Here is a 22,057-nt window from a genome sequence, read left to right as displayed (position 1 = left end):
GGTCCAAGAATTTTTACCAGAGTGGATGTCATGCAGCCCATGTCCAAGATCACTGCCCTACCCCCAATACCATCTGGCTTGCCCTCTTTTGTGGCAACCCTATGTAGTAGTTATATTTTAGCATTATTATGGAAATACTTGATACAAATTTGCAATTTTTGCACTACTAAGTATATCTTGCTTCTCTCCAGCTGTTTTAGGCTATATCTTGTAGCATCTGTGGAAAAGTTAGCTTGTGGAATAAATGTTTTCAGTTTCTTTTCTTGCACAAATATAGACAAACATTCCTGGCTGACAAAAAATACAGATATAAAAGATTGAGAAGTGTTAATACAAATTTTAATACTGACCTAATACCTAAAGCCTCTGATTTCCACATAATATGTGCACCACAGGGCAGAGGGTTCTAACCCACAAGGAGGGAATGTAAGATGGAAGCAATATGGTGGGAAGTGCACAGGTTCTATGGAAAGCACAGGAACTTCAAGTCACAGAATCCATCAGTTGACCATGGAACAAAACTGAATGGCTTGAATTATTTGAAATGAATGAATTAACGTACCAAACTTTTTTTTTTTTTTTTAAACCCTGCTCGAGGAAAAAACCCAGAGGTAATCTGAACAGAAACCATGTGTGGTTCTTGGAACTCACGCGTGGCTTCAGTAAATGATTGCTCGAGCAATCATAAAAGAGGCCCTAAGTAAGGTTGGGAGTTGGCTTATGTCTGCCAGAGGCAGACAGTCATAGTTTCCTCTCAGTCAGAGCAATTGTGTTTGTCTATGAAAAACAAGAAAAAAAAGCTTTTTGTAAATGTGTCTCTTCTATTTGTCTGCTGTATATCTGTTTATAACCTTCACTATTATTTCTGAATTCTCACATGGCAATGACATGAATGCCTTCGTCTGTGGTAATATGAATTGTTGTTAATCTCGGAAACATAAAGAGCAGGTCTTCCCTTTCCATCTTTTTATGCCTGAGAGCCTAGCAGCAGTTTCAGGAAAAATAGTAAGATCATATAAATTACTTTAAGAGTCTGAATTGTTGAATTAAGACGCTCTATTTCCCCTGTAAAAGCGGTAAAGAATTTAATTTGTCTTAGGGAAACTCTATAGGGATCTATCCAACACAAAACTCCTTCCAATATAAAATGACTTGCCTTTTTTTGCTTATAGTTTGCAGGTGTTGCCCTGACTGTGCCTAAACACCCAAAAGAATGTAGGTCAGAGTGCTTCCTTCACAATTTTCTTAAAAGCATTTAAGAATTTCAGTATTTTATGGGCTGCTACACATAGCAAGGCTTTGCACAGCATGATCATAGCTGCAGAACATCTTGCTGTTAACATGATCGGGAGTTAATGCACTATAAAGATTAGCACCTTTTGCTGAATTTCAATCTTGGATTTAGCTAGTGATATCACAGAAAGGTAAAGTAACTTGGTAAAGGTCAGATTCCTATCTTAGATAGATCATATGTTTGAGCAGTATGTAGCCAACTTTGCATTACTAACCTAAATGGCAGCCTATTCTATAGTAAAAAATAAAGAGAGTAATACAAATATGTTTAACATTTATTACAAAGGTCAAAAATGTACACAACTGTTAACATGTTGATTTCTTTACTTTACTGCAATCTATAATTCAATATCATTTTCAGCACGGTCAAGGTTCCCCTTTAACTCCATTGAGTTGCTTAATGCATACTTTAGCTTGGGAATATGCTTCTCATTTTGAAAGAGGCTAGTAATAATAGAACAGGTTAAATAGGTATGGCATTTTACAACCCACACCCAAAAAATAAAAATAGCAAGAGAGATGAGTGGATCAGAACTAATTACTGGGGCTGAACAATACTTGTCTAGGTTGTTGGTATTTTCCCTCACTAATCAAAGAGGTGTGACTCACACCTTCATGAAAAATATATTAGGAACCGCACTTCCCATTCTTAAAATAACAAACATGTGTTAAAAGCCTCAGCCCTCGCAATCTGCCAGTGAATTACCAGGCAGTAGTAAGGATAAATGCATTGCTCCTTTGCCCACAAAGACAAAGAATAGTGAACATTTTAAATATACTGTAGCTGTGAATTCCAGAAAACCTATTACATTCTATTTCTCACCTCTCACCAAATCCTAGACACTGAATAACACATAATAGCAAATAGTCTGGGAATGATTCCCTGATGATGCAAGATGAAAATTAAGCATTGTTCCATGCAAGTCATTACAAATTTTGACAAATAAAGTCCATTTTATTAAAGGAGAACGAAACCTTAAAAATGAATATGGCTAAAAATATTATAAACTGACTGTACTGGCTTAAAGTTTCAGCATCTCTATAGTAGTAATGATATAGGTTGTTACAGTTGTCACAGGATCTCCCCATCTTGGATTCTGTTAGAACTGTCCGGGACAGTGCACATGCTTAGTGTGGTCTGGTCAGCTTTTAACTGTTACATTTATATTCTATAGATACAGTATATTTAGAGTCGGTCCCTAAGCTCAGTAACTGACAGCAGCAAAGAGCATGTGCAGTGAATCAGCAGAAAAAAAGATGGGGAGCTACTGGGGGCATCTTTGGAGGCTCAAATCTTCCCTGCTAAAGGGCTGTGCTTGCCTTGGGCTGGTACAGAAACCCAAAACATGTACAATATTTCTGCCCTACTTATTTAGTTAGGCTTTAGTTCTCCTTTAAAATAAAATATAATGTATCATTTCCTTAAACACAAGCATTTACACTCATGTAAAGAGTAAATGCTTGTGTGTACGGGCCCTTAAAATATCCTACTTTTCTGAAGTATTTCTCACTTCCTCAATTCTTCCAAATTTACTACTTTTTTAAATAAAGGAGAACTAAAACTCAAAAGAGAATTAGGCTAGATATGCTGTGTCTTATTAGAAACCTTTAGCTGTGAAGATCTCTGCCTCTAAAGATACTCACCAACTGTCTGCTGATTCACAGCACATGTTCTGGCTGCTGACAATTACTGAGCTCAGGGGCCAACTCATAACATACTGTATATATACAATGCTAAATTCACTTTTCATAATTTTTTTTGCTGCCAGTGTTCAATGAGCCCTATCTGAAATTGAAAAAGGGTCAGAATAAGAAGGAAAATAATTTGAAAACTATAATGAAGACCAAGTGAAAGGTTGCTAATATGTTTTTTAGATTTATAACATATTAAAATGAATAAACGTTGTTTATGCCTTTAGCGTCCCTGTAACCAGTTTAAACTGCATGTAAACTATTGTGTACAGCATGAAAAGCAATGTGACTGGCTATATCAGTAATTTTAATTGTTGTTTTATAGCTTACTATGTTAAATACTGACAGTAGATGCCACATTTTGGGGGCATATATATCAAACAAAAAATACCACAATAACAACAATAAATACCACTATAAATACACTAGCCTCTTTGCTGGTAAATACCTTTATATTTAATGCTGTTGCAGGGGCTTATTCAGATAGTGATCAGGTATGCTGGTAAGTGTCAATGGCTAGGAAATCATTTGGTAAGTAATCATTGAGATTGTAAGCTCTATGGGACAGGGGCCTTCTTGTCCTCTTACCATGTGGCACTAAATATAAATACATACGTAATCAGATCAGGTCAACACTTGTGTTGCTGAATTGAGCAATAAACCCCTCATTTGGTCACTTTGACAAACAAGTGGATTTTACTATAAATCACTAGTTCAAGGCCACTTTATGTGGTGTGCCCATGCCAAATATCCCATCAGTGATTCCCAGAAGCCCCTCAACAAATTGTGGAAGTAATGCTCTAACCAAATGAAAATAAACTCTAAATTAGCTCTAAACTATCTGTAACTGGCACGTGTGCTCAAGGGAAATAAGGTAGGGGGAATGCCATACACTGCTTGATATGGGCCTGAATTTGCTATCCATGCATTGGATCATCACATGATATATTAGGGCCTATGGAGCACTGTTGGATGAGGACCACATCCAAAGAGATTTTCAATTTCTGCCAGATATTGGTCAGGAAGGCCTGTTAGTGGGCCCTGTACAGGCCATACAGGAGCCAATGTAAAGTTCTAAAACTGTCCATAAACTAGCTAATAAAAGCTGCCAACTCATGGCGTAGAGTCTGCAGCTATGATTGGCCAGTGTATGGCCAGCTTTAGGCTAATGCCACACCATGCGTATGGCATATATTTTCGGCAAGCTGAAAAACGCTTGCAGAAAATATGCGCCATATGACCTTTTGCTCCTACCTGTGCCTGCACCTGAATGAATGGAATATGCTCGGGTACAGGCACATGTAGCTGAAATCCGCATAAAAATGTGAAAATTTGCATTCTCTCTCGTTTTTATGCATATTTCGGCTACATGTGCCTGCACCCGAGCATATTCCATTCATTCGGGCAGGCACAGATAGGAAGCATGGTGTGGCATTAGCCTTAGTAATAATAAAAAGTTAAAGAGACTTATTTATTCCCAGGTTATTGCAGCTTCAATGATTAAATTGGTTTGTCAGCCGTGAAGCAATTTATTGTCACGTCACTACAAACTTTTGCAAAAGTGTTGTTTTCTGTTTACTAGTATCTGATAATTGTAATATTTTATCTAAAAAATAAACTTAACAATCATATAAAAACACATCATGATTAATGTTTTCCAAGAACTTCACTTGGGTATACGGTTACCCCTATTTTACAAGTTCTTTCCATCTGCCTTTTTGATGAACTAACATAAATTTTAATCTTGGAAAACTTATTTCTGAGTGTGTATTCAGTCTCACAATATAACCCTGCATCGCCTTGTTTACTATATTGGTTGCATCATTTACCCCCCCCAAAAAAATCTTTGCCCAGTGGAGGACATGCGACATCACCTGGGACGTATACACACTGTATGGCCGGGAGGAATTTCAGAACACAAATATCTTTGCAAATTCCAGAGTACATTCCTCGTTTCAGGCCACTGTTTTTTCCAGCACTGTAAGCAATCAATAAAGCTGTGCGAGAAAAGGCTGGCCATACACCCACACCTATTACTGGTAGGAGGTAGGGAGAATAGGGAAGCAAGGGCTTGAGCTACAGCTGTTTTGCTTATGAGGTGGCAGTGCTGGCTCCTGTCACCCTGTGCATACTATATACACACACACGCACATACTTCTTTCCTTGCTCTCTCCTCATCCAGCCCTCCCCTCATTCCACTCATCCAGCCCTCCCCTCAGCTCCGCCCCCCTCTGCCCTCTCCCGTTCCCTTCACAATCAGCTGCCAGCGAGGCCCCCAATCCTTCCACTTCGCAACTACTCTGTCTTAGCAGGACTTGGCATGGGGATCAGTAGCATGAAGAGCTGCCTTGTGATAAACTAAAACTGCAAGGGACCTGGGCAGGAAAATACCCTAGAAAAGCTCTTCACAAACAGAGCAGAAGGAGGAAGCAGAAAGCAGAAGAGGAGACTGCAGGCTTTTGCAGGAGCTGACTGAGCAGAGATCCAGTGAGGTACAGTAAGGTACAGTGGCTTCCCATTGCTAATGCACAGATTATCCCGCAGTGAGTGCTGCATGACAGCTGGGAGTTTGCACTGTGCCAGCAGCTTGGGGTGACCCTCAGCAACCCTTCCAGGTGTTCTGTCAGAGGAATATGCTTAGGGCCTCGCATAATGTGGCACAGGAGTGCTCCATCACCTTGCTCGGGGTGATTTGGGGTCACTGCTCTTGTGGTTGCTGCAGGGATGTGATGAGGTACCGGACATGGATTTGCACTGCCCCTCAGGCATTGCTCTGATCTGCCGGCTCGGTAACCCGATCCTTGGCTACTGCTGCTGGGGCTGCTACAGCATGTGGTGTGTGTGTACATACAATGTGCTGTCACTGTCACACCTAGATTGCAGTGGGTGCTGCCTGCAGGACCCTGTCACCTTGTTTGTATCTTTGCTATGTACAGTGCAATGTCACTGCGTGTTTGTGTTTCCTGCTGCTTCCCAAGTACAGGGCACAGCTCCTGTGTGTGTTTGTGTGTGTTTGTATATGTGCTGCAGTCAGTGCATTGTCACTGTTTGCCTGTGTCTATACTGCAGCATGTGTTATTCCCAGTGTTTGAATCTGTGCTGCAGTGTGTTGTTGTCTGTGTCCAGTACACATAACTATGTGCAGCCTGTGCTGTCCATGTATAGTACATTTGAATTTACTGTACATTTGTGTCTTTACTGCAGCATGGGTCTGTTTACAAATCCCTGTCACTCAGTGTATGTAGCTATACTGCAGCATGGGTTGTCTATGTGAGTGTGTGCTTAGATCTTAAAGCTTGTACACTTGTAACCATGTGTGTGTCTTTATTCTTTATCAGAGCATGTGCTATCTATGTAAAGTGTACTGAACCCATGGCCATCTAGCTGTTGCTGGACCCCCCCCCCCCCAAATATCATTTGGTTGTAAGGAGTATCTAGAAGTTGTAGTTCAGCAACAGCCTCGTGGCCACATGTTCAATACTTCTGGTCAGTACTGCAGTGTGGGACAATGGAAATGCTTTACAGTGCACAGTACCTCAAATAGTTGCCTTTTTTTGTCCTTTTTTAACACAATTTAATGGACTGAGCAACAGTGACAGTCAGTGAATTAGACAGGACAAATTGCTTTGTTCTGCCTGTTTAAAGAGCTGCAGTGTTGAGAGCTTAGACACAAAAAGCAAGTCAATGAGAAGGAATCTGTCATCCCCATCCTTCAGGTCTCTGCTAATTGTGTGTGAGCTGAAGTCAGACTCAGTGTTGGGGGCACTTGTGAATTCCCACGTGCATATTTCCATTTCATTCCTGCTATAAAACTTGATTAACATATTGTAATATCATTTTTATGCGAGGGAAGCGTTTCAGTTTTTCAAAGCAGCTGATCTTTATCATCGGTTTGTGCTTTTGATTGTACTTTATAACAAACTCTTTCACTAAAATAATTAACTTCAATAAAATGATTTTTATTTCACATAGCTATGATCTGCTTTTCCTTATCAGTATGTTGAAGGATGCACAGACATGCATAATTGTTTTTTTCTCCGACCAATTCAGTTGTAATTCCTTGCAGCTGAAGTGCTAACAAAGAAAGCAGTTGGCTAAAAAAGGAATAAGGAATGTACCTCTGGGGAGTTTTGTGGAAGCTGGTGGCCAGTGTACAATGCACCCATATTGTACAAACTGACTTAAAAGTTAGTTAGTTGTACACCTCCGTATACTTAGGAAAAGGAGTTCTTTGGGGGGGAAGGACTGATAAAGTTCCAAATGACATTTGTGATTTTACATTGGTTAGATACCTGTAGCTCATTGACTGCAACTATCATCCTTCCACTGACATACAGATACTGAAAGTAAAAGTTCAGCATCACTGCCCACTACATTTCTTATAGGTTTTTTCCTTAGATTGCAATGCCAGACTCTCGTATTTCTAAATATTGCCCCACCAACATTATTTCTGTCTTTTTCATTTTTTTTACTATTCAGCCTTTTCTAGGCCTCTTTGTGTGACTGTACTGTTTTAACAACCCTAATACATAACATATGGGATTCCCTTTCTTTCAGATGTTTGCTAATGGTTTTGTATTGTAATGCAAGCATGTTGCTGGTATGAATGGTATTTCAGCATTGTATGCAGTCTGACTGCTTTAAATAGTGAAAGTATTAGGTCAAGAAAAGTATTGTGCTAAATAAATCCCTTTTTTCTCTCACTTATACTCTATGAATTCTAATAGAGCATGGTGCTGATTTACTCACATATGTGCTAAATTCCACCAGTGCAGTTTTCATCAGTAACCAATCAACAATTAGTTCTGATCCATGTACTACAAGATCTTACTTGCCAGTGTGGCTAACTGCACTGGTACAGTTTAGTGCTTAAATTACTATCTTGGTCCCCATGTCTGACAGTTAAGATTTCATTCATCTTTATTTGAAATATAAATGAGTTACTTGGCCCCAAAGTTCAATGCTTTTTGAGGGCCAAGCACCCTACAAAACCAGTCTGGCCACATCCCCTTCCCCCCATGTGAGAATGGACAGGTTGGGAAGGTAAACAATGTGCAGGTGGTGGAGGGACAAGGGATCGGACTAGGGATAGCCAATAAAAGAGATAGCATCACCCCACTGTTGTGCCCTAGGCATGTGCCTTTTTTGCCTAACCTTAGTTTCAGCCTTTTTCTAGAGCAAGGACTTTCAAATCTGTTCCAGTCAACATTACTTTATAGTAACCAAAATATTATTGTAAATAACTATAACTTCACACCGAAAGTGTTTTATTTTGCTGAATTTACACATTACTATATGCTTGACCGTTGCCTGCCTTAAAGGAAGCAGCTCTTCTCTCCTTATGTCTAATGCAGTTTGTAATGCAGATTATGGTTACATACTGAAATGGCACAGCCATGTCATTGTTTAGAAAATGCTTCATATTCATGTTTGGAATAAAAAGGGACAAATCCACTTATATAAAACAAACAGCACACATAGGCTGGATTCTGATTGGCATATAAAATGAAGCCAATAGTACAGAGAAGCTGGGGCTGCATGTGTAGATACAGTAGAGGGAGCTACAATTTGGTAATGTACCTAAATTCATAACATTATAGATCTAGTCTATGCAAAAGCTTTGTTCTAAATGTACCTCAATATTTCTCCATTGGCTGATTTTAACTCCTCCAATAAAAAGCAAGGGCAGCAGACATATCACCTAGGGACCTGTCTGTTATACAGATGGACTCCACTACTGCAACAAAGAAAGGACACATTGTCAGAAAAAAGATCATTCGGCTGCGGCTCTTCTCCTTTTCATCATGTTGCCCCTGTGGTGTTCCTATATTTTAAGGTTATGTATTACTTTTCATGTTTATTGAGTGCCAGGGAGAATCTTTTTATAGTGGTTATCTATCATCTATCTTTTTATATCCACAATATGATGAAGTTGGTGAAATATTACCACTTAGTAGGGTAGAATCAGGCTTTACTTACTTTTATAAAAAGGGCCTGTACATAAACCAAACCTTCTATTAAAATGTATTTAAATATAATCCCAGTTTGTCACCAAAGCTCAAACTAAAATGCTTGCGGGGCCAGTGTTTGGGCTTCACATTCACAGCCCTGGACTTTCTATGACTTTCTATGACATTGTTATTTAAACTTTCACAACAGTCATTTAAAACATGTTTTCAAATCCAGGTTGCCTTTGTACCAAGCCCACATTTTTGTAACAATAAGAAGAAACACGTGCTTGCAAAAACACAACATCTTTGACATATAAAGAAGATATGCAATTGCTTCTTTTATATAGAGTCCCATCTCAAATCTCATTCAGATCTGTACATAAAATATTTTAGCAACAGCAGTCCCTGCCTCATAGAGTTTATGATTTAAATTTTGGTACACCTTATAGATAAGTGCTCTGCAGGTATTCTTTATACTTCATGTTTGGAGATGAGGTTATTATAAAATTATCATGTCTTTCAATGTGGTCAGAGCTTTTGCGCAGTCTTAGTGCTATTAAAATATGTTGTAGGGTTACCCCTGGCTGACAGAACTCTGGCTGTACAGCTCTGTTATAGATAATGCTAAGTTTTGTTACGCCACTGCATGTTGTGTAGAGAAATTCCGTAAGGAGTTTCAGGAGTTTGTTGATATAATTATTATGAAGAGGGACCTGTTTGTTAGATATCAAAGGTTGTTAAAGCTTGAAGGTCTGAGCGCAGCCTTGCAAGGTTTTACTTTCCATGTAACAGACAGATCTGAGTAACACCGGGCAGTGCTTGATGTTGTGTGCTAAAGGAATTCCTTACAGAGCAGTGTATGTGAAGTGCTTGCCACTCAGGCAAATAGGAACAGGATGCTGGATTGCTCTTTCTCCTCTCTTGGGACTGGAAAACTACTTATATACTTAAAACTGTGTGCTGCCCTTCTCCAAAGCTATTGCTGGCTTGAATGCTTTGAGATTTATATTGACTGGTAGCTAGATGATGTTTGATTTGTACCGTTTATATTGTTTGGTGTTATTCTGTAAATGAGTGCTTAATGTGTACAAAGGTAGTGTATAGTGGAAATTAATTGTAATTAAATTGACATCTCATAGAGTAAACTGTCAGATATTTAATTCAAAGCTTTATACATTGTTTATCTAATATAATGATTTACCAAAGGCTGAATGTGCCCACCCACACTTTTTCTATCCTAATAAAATTAGTTTTTACAGAAACTGGTAGAACTGTTTACCTCAGCTACTGTCAACTACAGTTTAAGTCAGTAATGCAACTTTGGCCTAGTTTCACACTTCTTTTGGCATAACATATAACATTTATTCATTTTTTATAAAATGTTGTTATTAAAGTTATTTTATTTAAATAACTGTACTCCATAGGCCATATTGGATGGGAATATGTAACACATATTTCCACATGATCTCAGCAGCAAATCAAAATCTCTTTTTTCTATATTAGTGTTTGTTTAAATCTTAACAAAGAAGTATTGCAGAAATGCTATGCATTATGTATTGGGCTTCTGTACCATTCTTCATTTCTGCTGATGCACTGCACATGCTCTGTGCTGCTGTCACTCACCTGAGCATAGGGACCGACTCATAATATACTTTACATATAGTATATCAATGTCACAATACAAAGTTGATTAGTAATTAATTAAGATGCTTGTTATATGGCACCTATGAACCAGCACAATTAGCATGGTAATTTAATAATCATCTCTCTAGAATCAGCTTATATGACAGGAAATCCTTTATTTTTTATTACCTTTTAAGGCCTAGCCTAGATCATTACTGTTAAAAGCATGCTGAACCTTTGGGCAGGTGCAGTATATGAAATATACTATTTTATGCTTAGGGAGAAGGAAAGTAATTTTGGCATTTTACTGCCAATAGATTAGCCACATTAGTGCCACCTAGAACGCTATATTTATTCTGCCGAAAGCCCTACAAGCTCCATCCGTTTGTTTAAGATAGCAGCAGACAATTTAGCTTGGTCTCCGTAGTTTCTTGCTACAGCTCTATCCGTTGGTAGCTCACACATTCTGATGGGAGGGGGAGTGAGCTCTTATGAATTCTTATGGGAGTGGGGAGCAGGAGAAGGAAGAGAGGAGAGAACTGCACAGACTGCACAGACTCTGGCCCCGGGAATGAAGGATTTTTCTGAGAGATGAAGTCAGATACCCTAAGTACATGTTTACAAAAAAGGTAACAAGAAATCCTGTTTTTCTTTTGATAGAGGACTCAGTACAGCTTTTCTGTAAGTGCTTATAGCTGTATTTACATAGACCTTTCTGATAAAGCTTACTTAGTTTTTACCTTTCCCTCTCCTTTAATGTATGTATGTATGTATGTATTCATGTATCTTTATTTATGAAGTCCTACTTATGTACGCAGCGCTGTACAGTAGAATACATTAATACACATGGGGTTAAAGATAATAATAGTTAAATACAAAGTATAACAATATATACAAATAAATACAAGATACAGTTGCAATAATGAGTCAAAGACACAAGAGGATGGAGGTCCCTTCCCCGTAGAGCTTACAATCTAGATGGGGACAATCTAGATTGACAATGGTAGGGAATGAGCTCAAATGCATATAGTTGTTTTAACTAAATCATTTTTCATCTTTATTAATTTGATTGTGAATTTCATGAGTGCTCAACCAACTTTTGTTGATGTACAGATACAGTATCTGCTCCCATAGCTGAAGGTTTGAGGTTGGTGCACTCGAACTATACTTTGCTTGGTAAGCTATCTGCATTCTAGTGATTTTATCTTTTTGAGTGGCAGTGTTCCATTTGCACCACTAACTTATATTGTCTTTGTCACATCTAACTGCAATACATTTCCTCTATCACTCTTTAGCTACTTAGGTCCAGATGTACTCCCGCATGGTTATTCTTCACTAATGGATTCTGTTGTGACACCTTGCTCATAATGTTATGCAAAACTGTTGTTGTGGATGATCTATACCTACAATGAATTATGGTGGTAGCATCATGTTAAGTGGCTACTTTTCATCAGCAGGGACATCTTAGAATAGAAGTAAAATTGGATGATGCTAGTGGATAAATATAGAAGATAACCAGTTTAAAGGGGTAGCTCATCTCTAAGGTTTATTATGATGTAAACTTAATAAAATGAAAACCTGGTAAAAGTGATACTCTGAACAGCTCTCCAGTTTGGAATATAAGCATCTATCTGGTTGCCAGGGTCCAGTTTAGCCTAGCAACCAGGCATTGTTGAATGGGAGACTGAAAAGCAAATATAAGAGGACTGGAATAGAAATCTAAATAAAAACAAAAAAAGGTAGAAGAGGATGACAAATAATTTTAAATCCATTAAAAATGAAAAAAAATAATTTACTGAAAACTTGCTAGGAATATTTCGTAACATACTAACAGTGCTGAACAACTAAATGATCCTAACACAAATGCTATGTATCACTGGAGAGGCATGAAAAAAAAGATGTCCTTCAATGGCCCACCCAAAGCCCTGATCCCAACTGAGAATCTGTTGCCCTATACAAAAATTGAGGTTCACAAATGTCATCTCAATTCCCTGAAAAACCTGGAGCAAATCTGCCAAAATCACTTCAAAATGTGTGCTAATTATTTCTTATTTCTATATTTTATTGCTACTACTTTTCCAAGGACAGTAACAGATAAAAATGCCCTTAATGCCATAGAACCTGTCATATGAACAACAACCCCTTACAAGTCCGATTATTATCATCCTTCCCTATCTGGGACACTTCAGGGTGTATATATTATAGAGTGAGCAGAAGTACACCACAGCTTTCCAGATTGCTGTTGAGTTGTATAAGTTTAGAGGTGGTAATGTAATGCTGGTGAACTGTTGGATCACTGTTTGATAAATATGCCAGCAACAAATGCATGTCAGACTCCTCTAGAGCTGACAGCCTCCAGCTGGCACTGAATCAAACACCCTGTCAAGTCCATGCAATTCACTACTACCCCACTGCTGGCCCAGAGGGAAGCAAACACACTTAACAGAACAGTCTACAGTTTTGTTTCTGCCAAATCCTAATTCAAGGTTTCATACAAAGATCAGTTACAAGTACATTTTCTAGTGACATATTTGACAAATTCTATTCAAATCATTACAGGTTATATATGTGCCTAAAATTTAGCTTCCAAAATTGTAATGCACTTGCGCTATGAATGCTCATTATTCTCGTCTCTAACAGAAGATATGCAGCTTGTGAAATATTTATGTATGTTGCTAAATTGTGAATATCGTGAAAGGTTTAGATAAAATGAATAAATAAGATGTAATTTATTGGGAAATAAATCTAAAGTTAATTTAAAGGTGGTCTAAATATTACTATATATAAGGTAATAGGATAGACAATAATCATTTACATAAATAGCAGTAAAATAAATGGTGGTAAAAAAACATTCCACATGAAAGCAATAAAAGGATTCTTGATGCAAATTGTCCTTAAATTGTATTCAATTAAATATGTATTTAGCCACATTGTGTTCTAGGGGGTGATTTTCCCCCCTAAAATGTCTACTATATGAATATGCATTTTGCTCTGTAAATAGTCCCGTAATTCTGAATAATTTGTGTGTGTGCAGGTTGCATGCCTAAGTACATATATATAGCTTCTGAGTGTATTTTATACCATGCATTTCTGCCAAATTTTGTAGGGAAAAATCAAAATGCCCTTTCATCTATAAAGTACTGTAGGTCGTAGTGCTGCCAGAAAAAATTATGATTATAATTATGGTTTATTACTAAGAAATGCCAGTTATTATATCCAGGGGTTTCTACCAAAAATAAAAGTTCCTCAAAACACTTTGATGCTCTTACCTTCTAGGAAAGCTTAAGGCTTGAAGAACAGAGACCCAAGGTGCCTTAGTTCTAACATAACGCACGCACGGCTATGCTTAATTTGTTTGAAACATACATCTTTCTTTAATCAAACTTTTTATTTTGCAGACTAGCAGTTTTCTGTGGATGAGCCTTTTTCATGGCTAATATAGCTTGCAGACATGAAGGGGACCTACAGTGGCATACTGATGTTATACATTATAGCCATAACTGTTAAAGTATCCTTCGTGTCTTTAAATGGCTAATGTGAATAGGGTGATTTTAATATGCTGGTTCTTCATTCAGACTGTGGCCAGTATATTTTGTACTTATTTATTAATCTAGCGGCGGAATGCAATAAAAGTCCTAAATGGGGTTAAAAATTTGCACAAATAAGAATAAAAGTTAGCATTTAGCAAATGTAATATTCTTATTAGACTGTTATTGCATTGCAAATTTGAATTGCAAATTGCGAACTAATTAAGGCAAGCTTGAAGGTGGTGTAATCTTTTGGAGCAAAAGTAACAACTTTTTCATTAAGAAGTTTTATTACATACAATGTACCCTGGCATTTGCAAAAGCTATATTAAATTAGCGCAAAGGTAAGTTTGTTCACACAGAGGCATACATTTTAGCATTGCAAATATTTTTTATTTATTACCCACTTTTATTATTTCCCCCCCCCCAGGTGTCATCTGATTCAGTTCACAATTAGCTTATTTTAGTAAATGTGGACAGGGTGCCAATAACTCTTCTGCCTGGGTCTCAGTATCTTGTAATGTAAGTTTTGAAACTGAGCCTATTTCACTTGTCCTCTCTTAGGTTTCCTAGAAGTTGCTCAATAAATTGGATCACTGCCTTTATAAACTGTCACCAAAATGATACATTAGTTGATACATTGCTCTGCCACAGCAGCTGCTGCTTTAAGACCCTGCTAAATATCCTGCCAGAAACTTACAGCGCACCTGTTACAATTGATACATTGGTTGCTGGGATTTGTCTGGTGCTACTGATAAATGTATCTATTAGGGTATGAAATTAGTATAGAAAGTCATTAATGTCACTTAGCAGTTTATACACGAGAGAGGAATATGAAACAAATACATTTTTAAAACTAACATGTTAGAACAATGGTAAAAATTATAATATAGTAAACAAATGCAACAGATCACTAGAAAATTCTAATCATGATATTTTGTAAAGGTGAACTATCTTAAACTATAAAGATGTTACAAAAGTTTAATTTTAAATAAAATAGGGTTGTTCTGTTATAAAAACAAAGGGTATTTAATGGATCACCAACACAGCACCAGGGTGGCATGCATGGAAAGCCTTTAGCAGAGTGACTGGCTATTTGTGCCATGCTTAATTGTTAATAAATAAATAGACCATCCCCTCTAGCCACAGTGTAACAAGTTACCAAAGAATGTGATAGGATGCCTTTGAACTGGAAAGCTGCCATGAGGATACAGCCTTGAAATAAAAAAAGTAGTTATGGTTGAGCGTAAACAAAAGATACAAATAGTACCGCATACTGTATATAGTACATATTGATTTTGTATGGTATAGTAAGAAAATGCATCTTATTATAGACACTTGTGCTGTCAGACAAGTATTATGGAATGTGAAATCAGAAAGTCTGAACAATACCCACCTGACAAGTGCTCATGTCTAGAGAGTTCATTTTTCATCATTTAAATGGGTGGCTGTTAGTGGAATTGGGCATTTTGATATCTGCAGTTGTTGCTCAAAAATGGGCCTTATTTAATTATTTAAAGTCTACAGAAGAAGACTAAGGAGATAATGTAATAATTCCTGCAAAGTTTGCTACATTTTAAGTAACTCATGCCCCCAAATGTAATAAAAGGCACTAAGTTTGGCCAGTAGCAGTAGCCCATAGCAACCAATAATTTATATAATAAATAATTAATATAATAAATAAGATATGTGCTGGTAAACAGGTGACCAGTAAATTCTACCTACGTATTGGTTGATATGGGTTACTCCTCCTGGGCAATCTTTGTGCCTTTTCTCACATAACCCCTATGGTGATGGCACATTAGACTGCTTATTGTTTGCTACAGTTTAGTGCAGTAAGACAGTAAATTCCCAGTTAGGGTGAATGGTTTGTATGCTCAAGATGATACATGAGAAATGTAAATGCTCACTTGTAAATGATTGCAATTTCCACAGACTTTATTTTTAATTGCGCTCTGATCTTTAAATGCATATGACTCCATGACCAAGTCTAATCCTCCAACAAAAGTGTCTTCATTGATTTTCTTTAATTTAATAGATTTTTTCAGAGGACAGTACACATTACTGAGGATGAATGCACCAGACATTTTGCTGTGGGTAATGAGAATCATAACCAATTTGATTAAAGAAATGTACCTCTTAAACAATCCATGCCTTCTTAGACAGCATGATGAAATATTACTGAACAGGAGAGTTGGGTTTTAACATGTGGGAAAATTGCCAAAACTAAGACATTCGGTTAGCATATTTAAAGGACACATTTTACAAGAGGTTAGTGTCCTATGGTTTAATCTTGTTTTATTGGATTTCTTAGTAATTTTCTGCTGCCATGGTAAAATCTGCTTGATAATAAAGGTTATAAACCTTTCCTTTTGAATATAGATAGCCTTAGCTGTTTTGGGATTTGCTGTTGAATGCATGAAACATTTTAGCAGGCTGAAACTAGTCTTTAGCAATGAATTTTGGAGCGGGACATCTATAATGCACAATAATAAATCACACTAAATGGAAAGCTGGCCATGTGAAATGTGTTTTTGTGAGAACAGATAAAAAAATATGTGTTTGCAGATTTTCAGGGCTTCTAGGAATTTAAATGTGTCTAGCACAACACATACCTCTTTAAGGATAAGGACATGGCACATAGGCTTATAAGCTTTAATCAGCATCAGTGCTTGGTTAATCTTTGGCACAGTGTGTTAGGCTCTGCTAATTTAAATCTCTATTTGTAATGTACCATGCTGTTAGATGGTGTACAATTTTTACAGGGAAATTCACAACAAAATAGTTTATAGTTAATAACTGGATAAGAGCACAAGGGTTTTGTCTGCAAGGAGTTTTGTCCCAGTGCATGTATTTGCTCCTTGTTCTCCAGTCTCCCCCCATACTCCACAGATGTACAGACAGGTTAATTGACTCCTGATTTACCCTAGTGTGTTGCATGAAAGTGATAGGGATCTTAAACTGCAAGTTCCTCCTGGGGCAAAGACTGATATGAATAATGAACTATCACTGTAAAGAGCTGTCGGTGCTATATAAATGAAGGATGACAACAATAATAATAATGTAATTAAAAAATATCTGGTAGCATCTGTGTTTCATTGAAGTGTTAGGACCCCTCATCAAGTGAAAGTAGTTGTCCTCTTAGGTGATAAATGATAATGGCTTTAGTGGCTAGGCTACAGTAGTTAAATGACAACAGTCTTTAGCCCTAAGGCCTTTGCTTTTTACAGTATGTCCTTGAACAGTTTACATGGGTAATTTGGTAGGTTCAGTTTAGCAGATCTATAAAGTATCAGACATGTGTGGTTGTGATACAGTAGCTAATATTTTGTTGTCCTATCATGTTCTCTTTATGTGTCACCTCTACCTTAAACAGAAGTCAATATTTTTTGTGTTTCAAATTAGCCGTTCTTATTAAAGGGGACTTATTGTGTGAAAAACAAGAATGTGCCCACGCATTAGATTCCTCTTAATATAGAAGTGCCTAAAAAAAGTTGTGTTTTGGGCTGATTTATTGGAAATTTTTTCAAATACCCTACTTGTCCCATCTAACTTTTTGACTTCCTGCTGCCTCCTTTCCCAGGCTGTGCAGGGGGGCCAGTAGCACTCAGCACACTGCACTGTAGGACAGGAACCAATCAGCAGCTAGGGGGACCTGAAGCATGTCTTTGCTTTTGTGAATGCAGTGCTGTGATTGGCTATCCCCCTCTTACTGTGCTTCTGGCAAGGTCCGTTAGAACACAGCCAAGCCTCATTTGAAACATAGACAGGGACCAGAGAGGATCTATAGTGAAGCTCCAAAGAAAGGGGCAATTTTTAAAGATAATGGTAATTTTAAGCCCAGAGTGAAACTTGCACCATATATTATTTATTATTGCCTACATGATTAAAGGGGTGTTTAAGTTACGCTATATGTCTCCTTTAAGTACAATTACTTATTCATCAAGCTTATTTATTAAGGTGGTTGGAGAGTGCTCAAATTGCATTTCTTTTTTAACTCACAGGTTGATTATCCAAGCTTGTGACATAGTAACATTAATGTATAGCCCTGTGAACAGAGGATGCTCTTGGAGCAGGTTATAGCAGTGAACAAATTGTAAATATCACAGGACTCATTACTGAATTTGCAAACTACTGATAACATACCTAACAGTCACATGTTTTATTGGTATCTGTGATATTTTATTGATACCCATGTCGGTAAGTAAGGTCTACATGTGTTCATGGCTTGTTTGTATTTTGCTTTTTTTCATCTAATTTGGTTGTTTTGTTCAAATTATTGCTAATATCTAGCCTACTACTTACAAAATAAATGGGTTCTGGATTTACACATGGCTCTCTTTTTTATAAGAGAAGTGCAACTGAAAATAGGCTTTATATATTTACTCTGTGCAGAATTTTATATGAGCTATATTGAGCCTCTGGCCTTTATGGCCTGTTCCTAAAGAATTGTTATTGTGTAAAAAATGGTGGTAAAATTTATGTTAAATGTATATTCAAATCAAATTTTATTAAATGTTGCAGGCTTGCATTTAGTGACTTACAGAACATACCCCCGGGTAATAAAATGTATTGAATGTTTAAAGGTTCTGGTGTTCCAAATACCGGCTACATTATCATATAGAAAACAACTCAAATTATAACAAATGATAACCTACAACTAGTAACTTTTTGATTTGCATTTGATGAATAATGGTACAAAAACCTGTAACTAGGGCACACTAGGTTCTGAGTGCTGGATATCAGAAATACAGAACAGAGGACTAACGTGTGTGAAAACACCTGTCAATAAAAGTTTTAGTAATGAAGAAAATATGTAAAACAGGTTACCACCTTGTTCTAAAGTTCTAAAGTAATAACAGATGGTTTGATGGTAACAATGCTGAAGAACCAGATTTTTTGTTAGTACATACAGTATGAATGTCAGTAAATAATGGTGTCCCAGTTGAAGTGCATGATTAATCCAAGCATCAGTCCCAGGGTGTCACCACTTTTGTGTTAATGGCCCTTTGAACTAAGTGAACATAGTGCAACACTACCATTCCAGTACTTTAGTATTACAGTATGACTGTATTTTAGTGTTTAAAAAAAACACCTTTATGTAAGTATAGCCAACAGCTGATATTTACCACTGATAATTAAGAAAAGATAGTAACAAACGAGCAGATCTTTCCCCCAATATGCCAGGTGGGCAATATCATGCTAATCAAATTGTTTGGCTCTAGGCCCACGCAATCGAATTACAATGAAACATTAAGGGGGAGATTTACAAATCCACGAACAGTCCGAAGGTGTCCGAATGCGTTTTTTCGTAATGATTGGTATTTTTGCAACTTTTTCGTCACCGTCGCGACTTTTTAGTATGTTCCACGACTTTTTAGTCGCCGTCGAGACTTTTTCGTATATTTTCCGCTATTTTTTCACCGCCGTTGTGAAAAAATTGGATTGGTTTTTCCGCCGTTTACTATCGCTCAATACGAAAAATCTCGATAGCAGCGAAATAGTCGTGCAAAATAAGATAAAGTCGCAACGGCGACAAAAAAGTCGCGACGAATCTGAAAAATTGCGTCGGCGACGAAAAAGTCGCAAAATTTTAATTTCCATTTTTTTCCCTTTCGGGATTCAGATTAGTGGATTAGTAAATCTGCCCCTAAGTCTGATCCAATCAACATTTGGGCGATTTTTGGCCTGCCGGATAAATCAGTCGGATATACCTGTTGGAGGGCCTCATACATGGGCAGATAAGCTGGCAAATTGGCTGGAGGACCCAAACGGCAGCTTAAATCTACATAGTACAACCTTAGGGCTTCATTTGATATACTTTCCATACTGCCTCATTTAACATACTGTGTAAAACAATTAACTCCAGAAAAATATATTGTTCATTGTTTCAGATCCCTTTAATACGTACAGTATATGTACTACAAAGAGCTTTTTAAACATGCCGCACTTCCAACGAAGGGGAATAACATCTGAACATAATGAACCATTCTGTTTCATTTAGTGGCATTACTGAATTTGTCTTTGTTTTTTGAAAACTATTACTCTGTATCGCAGGTAGGTCTCTTGTAATGTTTAAGGGAATCTTATATTTATATTACAGATCATGTTGGTTGAATGCATAAACATTTCATTTTCAGATGTATACCTTTTTTTTATTAATTAATGTGCCCAGGAATCCTGCATACATTCTCAAAAACAGTACAGCCTTTGTGTTGTTTTTTTATTGTACATTACAGTATACTAATTTTGAGCAGAATATTGTAGATTTAGCGGCCACACGTTTTTTTTTTTTTAGCAAGTATTCCATTCCTTTTCCATGTTATAATGTGGTATAACTAAAACTGATCTACCGAAGCAATCTTAAGTTGACTAGTTTACAGATATAATATGGTTAACCTATTTAGTTAGTGAAGCTAAGTCTATCAGTGAACAGTTTTCTTAATTGGATCTTTTTCATTAGAGAATGGAAAGCCCTTATAATGTGGTATAATGTGGTATAACTAAAACTGATCTACCGAAGCAATCTTAAGTTGACTAGTTTACAGATATAATATGGTTAACCTATTTAGTTAGTGAAGCTAAGTCTATCAGTGAACAGTTTTCTTAATTGGATCTTTTTCATTAGAGAATGGAAAGCCCTTAATGTTTTTAGGTTACCTGATTCTTCTCATTTAGATTAGATGACTAGAAAGAATGAGAGAACACGCATACAAGCCAGCACTAGTACAGTATAATCTGTCAAACAATGTGGGGGCAAAATATGTCTTTATATATACTAGTAAGCAGTGTTTTCACAAATCACAATTTTTTTTTATCTCATTTTGAAATGAGCTAGAGTATGATGATCTTGGTAGACATGCTGGCTATAGTGTAATTCTGGCAACTGAATTCTCACCCCTGGACAGGTGTAACTGGAGCTTTGCCAGGCAGCTGCATTTACAGATAAGGTGTGTCCGGGCATACAGTACAACAAGGAAATCCTATTTACTCTTCGGATACATGTGCTATGGTACCCTTCAAAATATTAAAGATCATGGGTGTTCCTCCTTTTTTATCACATTATAAGCTGATAAGAAACACTGAATTTCATAGTTGTCATTTGAATATTTCTGCTGTATTGTCTGGGGTATTCAGAATAAATTGACATAAACAAAGTATACCATATTGACAATGAATTCAAATAGTTATAATCAAATAAAATAAGTTATTTTTATATAATGTGTGTGCATAATAGAGGTGAAGGGAAAGTTCACTATAGCATTAGCATTTTGTGTGATGTAATTATCACTAATTTGAAAAAGTGTAATTATTATTGTATTCATTTGTTTCATCAGCCTGAAGATATGTATGGGACCTGAAATCCAGAATACTGGAGGCAACTTGGATTGTTTTGCCTCCAGTAAGGATTAATAATATCAAGTACAAGGTACTGTTTTGTTGATACAGAGAAAAATATTTTTAAAAATGTGATGGCCCTCCCATAATTTAGAGTTTCCTGGATAATGGATTTCCAAATAAGTGATATCATACTTGTACAGGTATGGGATCCCTTACCCGGAAACCCGATATCCAGAAAGCTCCGAATTACGGAAAGCCTGTCTCCCATAGACTCCATTATAAGCAAATAATTCAGATTTTAAAAATTGATTTCCTTTTTCTCTGTAAAAATAAAACAGTGCTTTGTATTTGATCCAAACTAAGATATAATTAATCTTTATTGGATGCAAAATAATCTTATTGAGTTTAATTAATGTTTTATTGATTTTTTAATAGACTTAAGGTATGAAGATCCAAATTACGGAAAGACCCCTTATCCGGAATACCCTTGGTCCCGGGCATTCTGGATAATGGGTCCTATACCTGTACAATGTTTCTCCAGTCCTCTTTCAGTTCATTATATAAAGTACATCTTGCTTGCTAAGGTCACTTGATCCCATTCTAGAGCACAAAGACCTGCATCTAAAGTGC

At 37.0% G+C, this 22,057-nt stretch overlaps 1 protein-coding gene across 3 annotated transcripts in view; it reads left to right on the top strand.

Annotated features, from left to right (window-relative positions):
- The first annotated feature begins 5,097 nt into the window (after positions 1-5,097).
- ccser1 (coiled-coil serine rich protein 1) overlaps positions 5,098-22,057 on the top strand; it is a 425,689-nt gene continuing 408,729 nt past the window's right edge. Inside the window, exon 1 of one of the 3 annotated variants that reach the window (XM_031903181.1) lies at positions 5,098-5,477. The gene's annotated coding sequence lies outside the window, so the exon portion shown is untranslated. Of the gene's footprint in view, positions 5,488-22,057 lie in introns of all 3 variants that reach the window. The other 2 variants (XM_012955484.3, XM_002937237.5) reach the window with 2 other exon arrangements.

Source organism: Xenopus tropicalis, chromosome 1 (genome assembly GCF_000004195.4).
Source record: "Xenopus tropicalis strain Nigerian chromosome 1, UCB_Xtro_10.0, whole genome shotgun sequence".
NCBI classification, from domain to species: Eukaryota; Metazoa; Chordata; class Amphibia; order Anura; family Pipidae; genus Xenopus; species Xenopus tropicalis.
Note: the sequence above shows the minus strand (reverse complement) of the source record. Positions and strands in the feature narration are given on the sequence as shown.